Genomic DNA, 14,362 nt, shown 5'->3' with positions numbered 1-14,362 from the left:
TCAGTTCCGCATCCTGCAGAAAGGTGCCAGAAAGCCGCTAATCCGTGCAGAACAAGGGTCTAAAGACCCATCACACCTCGTCGGATCGTGTGCAGAGCCGGTTGCAACATCCCTCGGGAAGTCTAGAGCTTCCTAAATATTTCAAATTGTATTTCTAGAGCAGCAAAACAAACCACCCTTTTGGGCACCCAGCTGCGAAGATACGCAGTTGCCCTAAGTCAAATATCGCGCTCATTTGGGAGGATTATGTTCCGCGCTACAAAAATTGCGTTCTGTGGACTGGCTATTATAAAGGAGAGAAGAAATATCAAACACGGAGACCAAAATGGAAAAATTCAGGAAAATAAGGTGTCATTTTCCTTGGTTTGATCGTTTTAAAAAACACTAATTAGGGGCGCCTGGGTGGCTCAGTCAGTTAAGCGGCCGACTTCGGCTCAGGTCATGATCCAGCGGTCCGTGAGTTCGAGCCCCGCGTCGGGCTCTGTGCTGACAGCTTGGAGCTCAGAGCCTGGACCCTGTTTCAGATTCTGTGTCTTCCTCTCCCTGGCCCTCCCCCGTTCATTCTTTGTCTCTCCCTGTCTGAAAAATAAATACACATTTAAAAAAAATTAAAAAAAATAAAATAAAAAACACTAATTAGCCTTTGCTGCTTTGGACTTTCCCCCCCCTACTTTTTCTTAGATACTTAACTGTGTAATGTTTTCCGGAAAAGATCTAGATTTGCCTCGATTCACTTTAAATTCGTCTCAGTACCTCATAATAGTTCTTAAAAAGGCTTTTTATCCTTTTTTTTTTTCATTCACTGAGTATCGAATGATGGTTGTGAGCCAAAGATGTGCTGTGAGCGGGAGTGTGAACGTTGTCACCGGAGGTATCGTGGGGGGACGGAGGTAAATTCTACCCTAAATAACACTTTGGGAAACTCCTCTTCTTCCTATCAATCAAGGGTTCATTTATTTTTTGTTTCTGTTTATATTTTGAGAGGGAGAGAGAAAGAGCCCAAGCGAGGGAGAGGCGGGGGGGTGGGGGGGGTGGGGACAGAGGGCCCGACGTGCACTCCGCACCGTCAGTGCAGCCCGATGTGGGGCTCGAACTCAAGAACCGTGAGATCATGACCTGAGCCGAAATCAAGAGTCACACGTTTAACCTACCGAGCCGCCCAGGCGCCCCAAGGGTTCAATTGTGAGTGCAGGTGGGATGACGGCTGTTCCTTAGGACAAACACAGATCACACTGCAAGGGGATGGCCCTTCCAATGACAGTTGCCTGCAAAATGCTGACTGCCTGGGGCACCGACCGAACTTACAGGATGAGACCAGGAAGTACGGACACGGTCCGTGTGGCCGGGAAATGACCTCGGAAGCTGACTCTGAAGGAGGAGCAGAGAGGCCAAGGGGGGCCGGTGAAGGGCACGTAACGTGTCTTAGCATTTACAAGTGATGACACAGAGACGCTGAAGGGTGAGCCGCTGGCCAAAGCCACCGGCCAGCTGGCGCTTTCAACAAAGTGCCACCGACTACAGCGACATCAGGAAGGCTTGTCGTCTTCTAAGCACGTGTCTTTCGAGGAGACTGGTTTCAAATGGCCTCGTGTTCTCCTGGCACCTGCCTCTGGCCCCACCGCTTGTTCTGCGAGGACTCTGCTGTCCATTGTTTCCTGCCCCAAAGGACTCGTGAGTGTGTGCTCCTTGCTTGCTTCGTTGGAAGCACGAGACCTCACAGTGGGGTTGGAGGAGGCTCGAGGAAACAGAGGCCGGCCTCTCCTGGCACTAATTGGTCACGACTGCCCATCCTCTCCTTAAAGGCCTCGGATCCTTTAGGCTTTTCTGTCCTTGGGCTGACGGTCCCCGGCGACGACAGGGCTCCTGTCAGCCACTCTCAAAACGTCACGTTCAGCGGAACGTAACTGAAGACCATCGACTCTAAGGGGCTGTGATCGTTGTTTTAATTACACAATTGCTTTCTGCTCGGAGAGTACTGTACAACGTCCAAGCCCGTATTTTGGATTTTTATAACGAGGAGGTAACCGTCCTAGTGAAAATACATATCCAGAGTTACGAAAACATAGGTGAAGATTCAGTAAGGTTTCTAAAGAAGGAGATTCGGCAGCCCAAAGATAGTGATTATATTCCTGAGACCTGGAATGTAGGCTTTGGCCAGATCTCCAGTGACCAGTGTAATTTACTACAGAGAAGCAAGAAAAAGAATGTTTCTTTTGCATTAATAAGAAAAAGTGTTCATTAATATTTATTCCCATTAGTCAAGCTTCTTGTGTGCATTTGGAAACATGAGAGTCATATATATTCCTGCTTCCAGGCCTCAGATTTCTGCCTTCGGTCTGTGGGTAACATTTTTCTCATCAGAAGCTCTGTCATTCTGCCTTCCTTTTATCGTGCTTGGTTTCATACCGTGTCTCACCCGTAAAATACCTTGTAGGTCTCTGAAACTATCCAAAAATAGTGCTGTGACAGTAAGATTTGAATATAATAATATGTAATGCCTGAAGTTCCAAAACCTCCCACAAAAGACCACCAGAGTCGTAAGTCAAAGCCAAGCGGCAAGGGTCGTTTATTGCAGGTTCGAACCTGGCCCTCTGCGCACTCGTCGCCAGTGACACAAGAGGCCACGATTAGGGTTGGTATAGCGTTTTTATAGACAGAGACAAATAGCACAGGGGAGGTTTTTACTTGTGGCGGGAGGAAGAAAGGGGGAAGGGGGTAGGTGAGGAATGTGCTAAGCAAGCAGGTTTACAGAAGCGAGAAATGCCGGTTAGTTTGTATACAATCACTCATTCCATTACATATCAGACTACATTTAGGAAGTTTTACAACCCATTCTACAGCGGGTTACAATCAGGAAAGGTCTCACAATGCTCATAGCAAACAGCAAGCAAAACAGACTTCTCAGCAATTGTATTTCTTATCAAAGATCCATAATAAGCAGAAAAGAGAACCTAGCTTTAAACTAAGGCAGGGCTGTCATTTGGATTCAAAGCTGTTCCTTTCAAATAATGATAAGAGCGCCTCGTTACAGACCTTCGTTGTTTCAGAAGTGTTTCCAAATGTTTTATACTTTGGTCTTGACTATACGCTTGTGAGGTAGGCCAGACACATTTCCACTCTGGGGACCCTGGCATTAGACAGGCTTTGAGAAATAGCACCTCTCAGAACCAGGATTTGAACCTGCCCAACTTCCCGCCCAGGGACCCTTTCCCGCAAATCAGGAGACAATCAGCTTAACACACGTGTCACAGCACATGCCCCTGTGGAAATGTGAACCGTATCGAATAGATGGTCATGAAGGGACCTTCATCCCCCATAAGACAGGTGAGTCCCAATGCCGTCCTGATGTTATAATTGTCACGAGGGAGCACCCAATAACTTCAGAGTTGTATGTCAATAAAATATTGACCCTTTGCCGCCATCACCTCAGCCGTGGCTCCATTCACCTCGAGAGACGGGCACAGGTACTATATCAGAAATCACCTGTCCCCATTGCTTTGCACCTGTGACCATGACATAGCAGTCTGTGGGGGTCGTGACGTTGGCTCAGGACTGGACCCCAACCAGGGGCCAAAGTAAGGGGCAGGTGCAGCCGGCTCACTGAGGCGGGTCCTGAGTAGGGGCGAGTGCTGGGTCCGCAGGGCAGTCAGACACATCCAGGGACCGTCAGGTGTGTAAAATGCACAATTTTGCCCACGAAGAAAATTTGTGTCATATTTACAATTACAATCTGGAAAAAAAATCCATCACCTTCTCTAGCTAGCGTATCTGCCAGTTAGTTATCGTCTCTAGTTAGAGTCACGGGAATCCTCTCTGCACTCACTGCTAATAATATTTAAATATATTAAGAACACAGGACAAGTCAATATACTTCTAAAGCAACTCCTCGATTATGCCAAAATGAGAGAGGTATTTACAAATCTCATCTGAGCCCCCTCCAAACGATCCCAAGTGTTGCTATAAGAAAAAAAAAATGTCCTGAACTACTTTTTTAGAAACAGAACACCCATGTGCAACTTTGTATCTGCTTTTCAGCCTTAACTCATATAAACTAAGCGTATTAAACCAAATAATGTTTAAATATAACCCTGGGTAAATATATTAGAATACACTATTCCATTTTCTTAGTTCCCTAAAGGGAGGTGTTTGAAATATATGATCGATAAGCTTACAAGGTCATTTATAAAATAACTGATTTTGATAGACGGCGGAATACTGAAATTATGAGCAAGAAAGTAAGTTTTATGATCTATGACCAGATTCCTTCGATGCAGCTTTGAGAGGATGATTCTTCCCTGTGTGCATTTAAATCAAGCAATTGGTTTTTTTAAGGTTTATTTAGTTTTGAAAGAGAGAGCAAGAGGGGGAGGGACAGAGAGAAAGAAAGAGAGAGAGAGAGAGAGTGTCACAAGCAGGCTGTGTTTTGTCAGTGCAGAGCCCAACGCAGGGCTTGAACTCGTGAACCGTGAGATCATGACCTGAGCCGAAAGCAAGACTCAGATGCTCAGCTCACTGAGCCCCCCAGGCGTGCTCATATTAAGCAACTGTTAAGGCATCCGTGAAATCCAGGAAAAAATAGGTACACACCCATGTTACGGCTGGAACGGGACAGAGGCTAATGCCAAAGCGTGATGGCGACAGGAGAGAGCGTCCTGCGGCCCCAGAGGAGCCATTTCTAGAGTCTTCTCAAACTTCACCGACCGTGCTCAGCTAGCTTATTAACACCTGTCCTAACATCGTACCCCCAGAGCTGGTTTCTATGTACAGGGTCACTACAGTGTGGGGTTTAGAAAATAACGACCAGGAAGAGAATGTAAACATTTTCCTGAACAGTCAGTTTTAAAGCTGAGGCATAATCTCCATGTGGACTCGGCCAGTGGCTGATGGGGAGCCATCTACACTGCACGTCTCCATGATGCCACATCCTCCCCCCCCCCCCTCCCTACCACCCTGCCCACACTCGAAGCCCTGGGGCGCTAACTTGAACCCTGTACCTGGAATCGCCAGCGTAGGCTCACTTGCTATCCTCTCGTCCATCAAACACAAGTTTGAAATTTAAAACAAATGAATTCTTTGTAGGAGAGTCTAAGGGAGAGAGATATAAATTAAAAAGTCATTTTGCTTAGCATCTGAACAAATTCAATAGCAAGCGTTTTCTTGTACACATAATGTGATTTGATTCCACTGTCTTGACTAGTTCTATGATTATGTTACAGCTAGAAAAATACAGAGATAATTATCCTGTGTATCCTTTTAAACTAACGGGAGCTTCACGCTGATGTGTAAGGGCTAAGAGGACTTCCATGAAAGTTTGGGACACTGTGAGACTAGTGGTCTCCTAAAGTCATTTTTAAAAAATTTTTCGATGTTTTTATTATTTTCATTTTTGAGAGAGAGAGAGAGAGAGAGAGAGAGAGCAGGGGAGGGGCAGAGAAAGAGGGAGACACAGAATCCAAAGCAGGCTCCAGGCTCTGAGCTGTCAGCACAGAGCCCGACACGAGGCTCGAACTCAGGAACCATGAGATCAGGACCTGAGCCAAAGTCAGATGCTTAACTGGCTGAGCCACCCAGGCGCCCCTCCTAAAGTCATTTTAAATTCAAAGCAGGTTGTTAGTAGACTACTGTAGATTTAGGAGAAGCATTTTACCTGTCGTTAGCCTACGTGTGTCTACAGTTTGGTGACTCAGTATTCACAAGAATAAGCCAAGAAACAGCTGTATTTCTCCTTTGAAAAAGCACCATGTATAGGAGGGTAACACATATTCCTGGAAGTGAGTTCAAAGAAAAAATTAGCATGTAGAAAATGAACTGCCTAAATCATGTGTAATTAGGGGCGACTGGGTGGCTCAGTCCGGTGAACGTCCGACTTCAGCTCAGGTCATGATCTTGCGGTTTGTGAGTTTGAGCCCCGTGTCAGGCTCTGTGCCTACAGCTCAGAGCCTGGAGCCTGCTCCGGATTCTGTGTCTCCCTCTCTCTGCCTCTCTCCTGCTCTCTCTCTCTCTCTCAAAAATAAATAAACAGAAAAAATAAAAATAAAAACAGAAAAGTGTTTTAAAAAGCCCTGTGTGATTAAATAATACGACATGTAATACATTGTCAATAGAGCGCATTCTCACGCAAACCAATGATTGGTGCTCAGGAAGACATTTCTTTGAGACAATAACTTTGTAGAAGACAATGAAAACACCTGCAGCAACGTCAGCGATCAATAGGACTGATGAGCATGTCTATATGCACATTTTAATGCCCAGTTTAAGAATTGCACGAAACCTTTATTCGCCTCTTCCTGGAATGTTCATTTTTGGAGTCTAGAGCAGTTGCAATATACCAATCTATATCCCTCAGCGGGTGAGCTTATTAAGAGACTTAAAATTCACTTCCACACCAAGTTGCATTTGGTAGGTATTTCCCAAGCCCCTGCTTTGGTCGAGGCGTCGGGGGGGTCAAGTGCGTGAGACACAGTCTGAGTGTTCATGGAACTCGCACCGCCATAGGACGGTGAAGGCGTGTGCAAAAGTGCATAAAGTGCAAAGCAGAGAAAATAGGTTTTCTCCAGAATGTATCTGTCTATTAATTAGCATGCACAGGAGCACCAGGAGCAGGAGGAGGTTTGCACCAGACAGGGTGTGGCAGCCCACGCCTGGACTCTGGTCCATTTTTTGTGTGCTGCTCCCTTGCGAAGTTCCAGAATGGCTTTCCTATTGCCCAGGAGGACAATTCAGTCCCACGATTACACAGGCTCTCCTGACACACCGATTCGTGTGATGCTGGCCCCAGTGCCTATTTCTGGCACTGAGCGTGTTTGATGAGTCACCGGCTCACTAAGGCCTTTGGCGGGATACATAAAGTTCCAGACGTGGCTGGAATGGAATGGAATCCTTCACGTTTTAACAGTAGACTGTCATCTATTTGGAAGAATTTGTCACACACAAGTAAGTGATTTTGCCTGAAACAAAAGCAGCCCAAACGAGTGCCTTTAAAATGCTGAATCCATTTTCCGGGCTGCTCAACCTAGATTACTGAGTAAAGCGGAGAAGGGTAATTTACTGGTGTTCCCATGACTCAGTACAACCTGAACACAGAACACGTTTCTAACTCGCTGAGTTAAAAGTATTTCCTTATTGCCAGTTAGTGATAAAGATCAGTTTTGAAGGTTATATTCGGTGCACCGGTAAAAACGGGGATGTTTCTCTGTTTCTGTCTTGCTGTGCCATTACTCCAATAGTTAGTAATCTAATTCCCAACGCCACGGCCGGAAATCACGCAGCAAGAGGTGCCGTGTCAGAAAGAGACTCCTGCCTACCTCTGGCCGAGTCACCAACTATTCCCATGCCTCGGCTTAAACACGTGGGGATGTGTTTTCAAAAATCGAATATTAGTGAATACGTATTTTTTCAAATGTTGGAAATTCCACGGTTTAGGCTGGAATTAGAAACTCAGACTCATCAGGCAACGTCTGAGTGACCATGGCGCGTTGGCAGGACACGGACTCGAGGGACACTGGGCGTGGGGGATGGGCTGCCGGAAGTGCCACCTGCCACACTTCCTCCTCTAGAAAGCAAACCTACCAGTAGCAAAGCTGAAGAATCAGTTTGCCTTAAGGTCAACTGTTTCTTGACATTTTCTGTCACGTGTTGGTAAGAAACTAAAACACGACTGGGCAGTGATTCCCGTGGCCATTTCCCACCAGGTTCAAGGCTGCTACAAAGATATGGCACTGATTAGCGCTCTATGCAAGAGGCGTATAGCTTCTTCTTTGAGTGGTCTCCCTCTGAATCTCTATTTTCCTACGCACTTACTTCCCGTGTGCAGAAACGCACAACTAAAGACTCGTCTGTGCATAATGTGAGGGCCATAAACACGTCGACACCATAAACACGTCGACTAAAATGCGCTTATTGATGGAGAGAATGGTCTTGACGAGACCAGCCCTTGTACATTGCTGACGTTTCATTTTCGGGCAGACACCGTCCCCTCTGGCTTTGGTGCATCCGTGTTTTGGGACACGGCAGGGACGCGGACCCTTGTGGCCATGGGCTCCGTCCGTGCTGCCCTTACTTGTCCACAACCTCGCGTGGAGCATCCCGGCTGCTGAGCGCCCAGCTCCCTCGGGGCGCTGCTGAGTCCCCCGGTCGCGGGAGCGTCCCTGCACAGTCTGCTGTGACTGACGCAAAGGCCTCGGGTGGAAAAGCAGCGATAGTTTCTAAAACCAAATGCACATTTTGAATGAGCTTTTGAAAAATATGTTGCATGCATTTATCTAGGAGAAAGGGTCTATAATTACTACCAATCGTGAACTTGGGAGAAGAGAACCTTTCAAGACACTGACAAAAATATTTTACTTAGCTATTGTATTTGTTTGATTTTCGGATTATAGTAAATTGGGGGACAGAGGAAAGGAGCAAGTGAGAGAGAATAACTAAAGGGGTGACAGTATTAAAAAATCCGGCGCGTCAGTTTTCCTTACGAGCATAGGAAATTATGTGAACAGCATAGGCATAAAAACGTAATTTTTGTGTCAGACGCTGTTATGAGCAGCTAGCGAACAGGGCACAGAAATTTCAGAGTGTGAACAATGCAGACTGATGTGCTTTGTTTTCTGTCACTTTTGAGATGATGACTAAAGAAACAAGCAGAAATAGCAAGTAATTAGAAAATGAGAAAGGTACACAAAGATGTGCAAAATTCATAGCCCCGACAACAATCACGCTAAATGAAATAATAATTATGATTTAAGCATTCACTGCAGATCAACTAATATTGTTTGGCATTCATTGTTTCTAGACTATTGAGCTTTAGGAGGAAGAGAGAGCTATACTTCAAAGAAAGTAGAATCCATAATCTAGCCGTCAGGAGTGATATGTTAAAAAATGAAATGGGGGCAGAGAAACACACTTTATGACCATTTGATTGTTCATGTTGAAGGAGCAAAGAGTGACTAACATGTCAACTCAGTGTCCCTTTACTAAGTTATCAGGACTTCGGGGCCAAGATGCCTCTGATCTTTGAATACACCTTTTGAATAGTAAGTTACAACATGAATGACAATGTGCAGCAAAGTGTTTGTTTTCTTCTCGAGCCTGATTAAAGAGGACCTTCATTTGAAGTTTATTAGTTACAAAAAATCTTAATTTCTATCTTATATCTTGCATAAGAAAGTAAATGGGGATAATGTGGGGAAACGGGCAGCCATTTTAGAAGACAGAGGAACCGTGCTTGTGACCGCTTCAGTGGGGCTATTATGGGGAATGTTTGTAGCTTGGAGCCTTGGGGAGTGGGGTAGAATCAGGTGGTCCAGGGATGCTGGTGGCGGAGTCGTGAAGACATAGCCCAGCTTGCTGGAAAACCGAGTAAGAAAACAGGGAGGAAAAAGCAACACGGATAAAGTAAAACCAAATATCCAGACGAGATGTCTACAGAAATGGGAAGGAGCCAAAGGCTAGGGGTAAGACTGATCACGGGGGGCGGGGGCGCCCAAGGTTGGTCATACAAGTTGTGGGTAGCGGGTAGATGCTCCAAAGAGGCAAATATATTGCTGCCAGACTGACCTTAACCCTAGGCTCACATGGGGCAATGTGACAAGGACGTTCTGTATCTTCTCTACTGTGTGAAATCTCTCGTGTCCCTCCCTCTCTACCAGAGACTGGCTGTCTGTTTAACTGGTAGGACGTAATCATAACCACAGATGAACAACATCCTGAATGTATTTCTTTATTCAGGCATTCAAAAACAGATGGCAACATAGAAGGGAGAAGAACATTGGCATTGACTTTTCTCTTGTAGAACTTGGTCTAGTCCGATGGTCACAGACTCCATGGGTATTTGAAGAGTTAGCGGACACCATTTTTCCACGAAAACGAGATCCACGTTTTCGTGGATTACATCCACGAAAATGTAATCATACATGAATTTCACCCATGTAACTCAAGTATTCATGGCTCCTGGATCACACCCTTGAACATCGGTTTCCTAAATCCCGGTTTAATGTGAAGGATCCATCGCTGATTTTTTTTTGTTAGCTACTCTTAAAACACATACTTCACAAAATTTAAATTTAGCATCTTAAACCCCCTCTTGAGGATCAAGAGGACTTCAGACTGCTTTAATCCAGCCTCACTCTTCTTATATGTTAATTTTGTCTGGAATTTTAATTCTAATTTCTTTGTTTTACCTCCAAATTCAATATACTTTGTGCAGTCTGTGTGTGATTAAATTTACTCGCATGCTCACTAACTAATTTTCTTACAATCCCTTCTGCAACTCAGAGCCTCCCCGAGGAGCGGCTTTCCTTCTTTCCCCAAGTACATCTTTTAGAAGTTCCTTTTGTGAGGTCCTATTAATCAACTCAGAGTTTTATAATTGAAAAGCATCTGGTTCTCATTCTTTTTGTCAGTAATACAAATTGCTTTTACACTTTAAACTGTTTTAAACTTACAGAAAAGTTACGCATACCTTCCCAAAACCTTTTTCTCCCCCCACGGCATTTGAGAGCAGGTACAGAACAGGATGTCCGAGCCTCCCCAAATACGCCAGCGTCCGTGACCTGAAGGCAGGGTCAGTGTCAACATAACCACCGTGTAACCGCGACACCAGGAAGGTGGCATGAATACCTTAGGACCCTCAGAGCCTCAGGCCACTTGCAGGTTCTGCCTCTCCTGTCCTTATTGTCCTCTACCGCAATGGACAGGATCACACGTTTCATCTAGTTGTTGTTATGGACTGGATTGTGTCTCCCCAAATTTCATGCTGAAATTCCTACTCCCGAGGTGATGGTGTTGGGAAAGGGAAGCTTTGGGAGATGATTAGTGAAGGTGGAACCCCCACGGATGGGTCAGCCGGTACCCATACGGGAGACCCTGGAGGGCTCCCCCGCCCTGCGTGCCATGGAAGGGCACAGGGAGAGAGGTGTCCGCAGCCGGGCGGAGGGCTCTCAGCAGACTCCGAATCTGTCGGGGCCCGGATGTTGTGCTTGAAGTCTCCAGAACCGCGAGAACCACGTGTCTGTTGTTTAAGGCCCCCAGCCTGCTCTGTGACAGCAGCGGGGACTGACAGAGGCAGTTATCAAGCGTCTTCAGTGTCCTTCCATCTGGAGAATTCTCTAGCCTTCCCTTGACCGTTGTGCCTTTGGCGCTTTGGGGCATTAGAGAACAAGTTTTTTGTAGAGAGTCCCTCAACTTGGGCCTCTCCTGTATTTCCACCTTTGACGGGGGTGCCTCAGAGACAGCGTGGTGTTCTCCTTCCGTCCCGCCAGGGGACCCGTGATTTCTCTTCCACCTGTTACTGCCACCATTCGCTTTGATAGCTCCTTCAACGGGGTGCCTTCCAGTTTCTGTGCTAAAATGGCTTTTATTACTTTGGTAACTAAAGATGCTTTGTGGGCCATTGCTTGCCAACTATTGAAATATCCCGTTCCTTACCAAATTTTCAATTATTCATTCATTAAATAAATATGGAGCCTTAGTGGCCTATTTTTTTTAATAGGTTAAAACTCCTCATTGTCATACTTACTTTGACGCTTACCTTGTCTTATAATTGGCCAGCGGGAGCCCCTCGAGCTGGCTTCTGGGTCCTTCTGACAGGTTTTATTATTCTTTGGGCACTTTCTTACTTCCTGGCCCGAGATGTCCCAGGCTCATCTCGCACTTTCTGTTCCAGCTTAGAATCAGCTCTTCATCCAGGGCAACTTGGTTCATTTTAGTGGAGAAGCTCGTGTGCAGATGACGATCTCCGGGGGCTCAAGGCCAATGGTGTTTGACCGCCATTGGGCCCTTTCAGTGGACGGAACTGGGGATTATATGTATGAATATAATGTGCAAGCATATGTACATATACCAGTACACGTCTACATCATCTATCCATCTTTTTTTTATCTCCCTACCTTCCTGTCTATCTATTTGAAATCTGTGAAATCACATCAATAACACTGATTTGAATCCAACACTACAGTGCACATTCTGGTCTTCTCCAACACTGAGAAGCCTGGTTCCCTTTTAGTTAGATATATTTACTAAAATATTAGTAATATGGCACATACTATGTAATATATATTAATACACTCAATCCCTTGTCTGTATCCAGTCACTCATTGCCCCACTTGGGTACCTTCCTCATCTGCATGGGCCCCGACTCACTGCTTCCAGATGTCCATCCTCAAAGCCACCCTTTTTCCCTCCTTGGGCTCTGACCTCCCTCTGTAGGCCAGTCTTTCATGAGCCTGCCTGAGCTTCTCTGTGATTCTTGGTTATTTTGAGCCTCTGGTGAGAAGCAGTATCAATGCATTCCCTCAGGAAGGGAAAAGATGTCTTCCTGGCCCCCCGTCCCCGCCACATCCTGATGCCAACCCCACATAGCAAGGGACGGTGGCGATGCTCAGGGTCACCAGAGAGGGTACCAAGAGCTCGGTCAGATCCTGATTTGCTCCTGCTCACAAGATTTCCATGTCAAGGAAAGATGAGCCACTTAAATCAGATTCTCTCCACTTCGAGAGCACTAAGGAACGCTGTACCATTTCTCTGTTGTCTCTGTCAAAACAAATACCCATGAGCACGAACAGCGTGGGCCATCAACCCCGACTCTGGGGCCCTTGTGTGGCAGGAATAAAGCATCAAACCAAAACTGGGGTCACGGGTCACCGAAGTCTGTTAGAACAGGGTTTAGATGAATCCTCAGACAGACTGCGATCACCTTAGATGACACACCGTGAGCAATCTGTGCTTCTCACCTGCCCTGTGCTCAGGAAGCAAATGTGCTGGAAGGTCTATGATCATCTTAGAAACTGCCCAGTGGATGTCGCCCGATAGCCATCACAGCCTTTGTTGGAGACTTTCGCCAGTAAACTCTTGTGAAATAAGATGTAGACAAAGCCCTTAGTAAAATTTCATGAGTCTCAGAGTCCAGATACTTTTGGAAATAATTTAGTATTTCATCAACTGAACGTTTGCAGAAAAATTATCACTTTTGATTTAGCTTTTCTCATATCATCCCGGATGAAAGCTGCTGTAAGAAACATTTTTTTTACTTTCAAGGGAAAGAAGTTTATTTTTTTTGCTTTTATTTAAATGTGTTTTGGGACTTGGGGAAACTGGATGGCTCAGTCGGTTGGGCTTCTGACTCTCGGTTTTGGCTCAGGCCACGATCTCATGGTTTGTGGATTTGAGCCCTGCTTTGAGCTCTGTACTGTCAGTGTAGAGGCTATTTAGGATTCTCTTTCTGTCCCCCCCAGCCCTTCAAAATAAATTAAAAAATAAACTTAAAAAATGTGTGTTGGATCTAGAACACGAAAGAACAGAATTTGAGAGAGGCCTGTCTTCTCCATTATGGGGCCTGCCCATCTGAGACTGTCATAGGCTGCTCAGTGACTATGCTGTTGCTGTTTTTTTTAGAGAGAAAATTAACTTTGTCATCTTCAATCTCATCATATGTTATTTTTCTCATGTAAAAAGGTTCCTTGGTTATCATGTTCTTCTTTGAACTCCTCAGTGAGATGTTTGAGTGAAAGCCACTTATTCAACTCATTTAACACACACACACACATACACACACACACACTCACACACACATACCTTGCATATGTTCTCATCTCATCTCTTCTGTGGCCACCTCCTAGAATGATGTTCTACATATTATAAATGTGTGAAATATATTTATAGAGCACAGAATAATACTCTCTGTCTCTCTCTCTTTTTTTCTTTTTTTTTTACTATCTGGACCAATATGTTAGATTTCTAAACATCTCTTTATAGAATACAACAGAAATCCAAACAAAAGACCACATTTATTTCCTTCTTACAAACTGTAATATACTTTCCTTCTAGAAAAGATGAGACATTTCTAGGATTCTGAGGCCTTATTGATTGAAATTTCCTGTGCTACTGTCAGCTCAGTGTTTTACAGGTAGATCTCAGTAAATGGTTTTGATGGCACAGCAGGAATGAAATTGGTAACTGAAGCTCATGATATGTTTAAATGAATCTGTAAATTTGTGCCTTTTCTAGTCCCTACAAATATAACAAACTGGATGCAGTCCATTCCCTCATTAGCTTTGCTGTGCTAATCCCCAAGTCATGGGAGTAAAATTATTATTGCATTGAAAAGACCGAGAAGACCAAAGATTTAAGCAGAGATGACACCTGCTATAATATCACAACTGTTGCTGAATAGATGAATGGATGAATGAATGACAGGATGAATGAATGAATGACAGGATGAATGAATGAATGAATGAAGCAATGATGGATGAATGAATAAATGAATGGATGGATGGATGATGGATGAATGGATGGATGGATGAACAAATGAATGAATGGACACATGAATGAACAAATGAATGAATGGATGAACGAATGAATGGATGGATGGATG

Source organism: Panthera uncia, assembly GCF_023721935.1.
Source record: "Panthera uncia isolate 11264 chromosome D3 unlocalized genomic scaffold, Puncia_PCG_1.0 HiC_scaffold_8, whole genome shotgun sequence".
NCBI classification, from domain to species: Eukaryota; Metazoa; Chordata; class Mammalia; order Carnivora; family Felidae; genus Panthera; species Panthera uncia.
Note: the sequence above shows the minus strand (reverse complement) of the source record.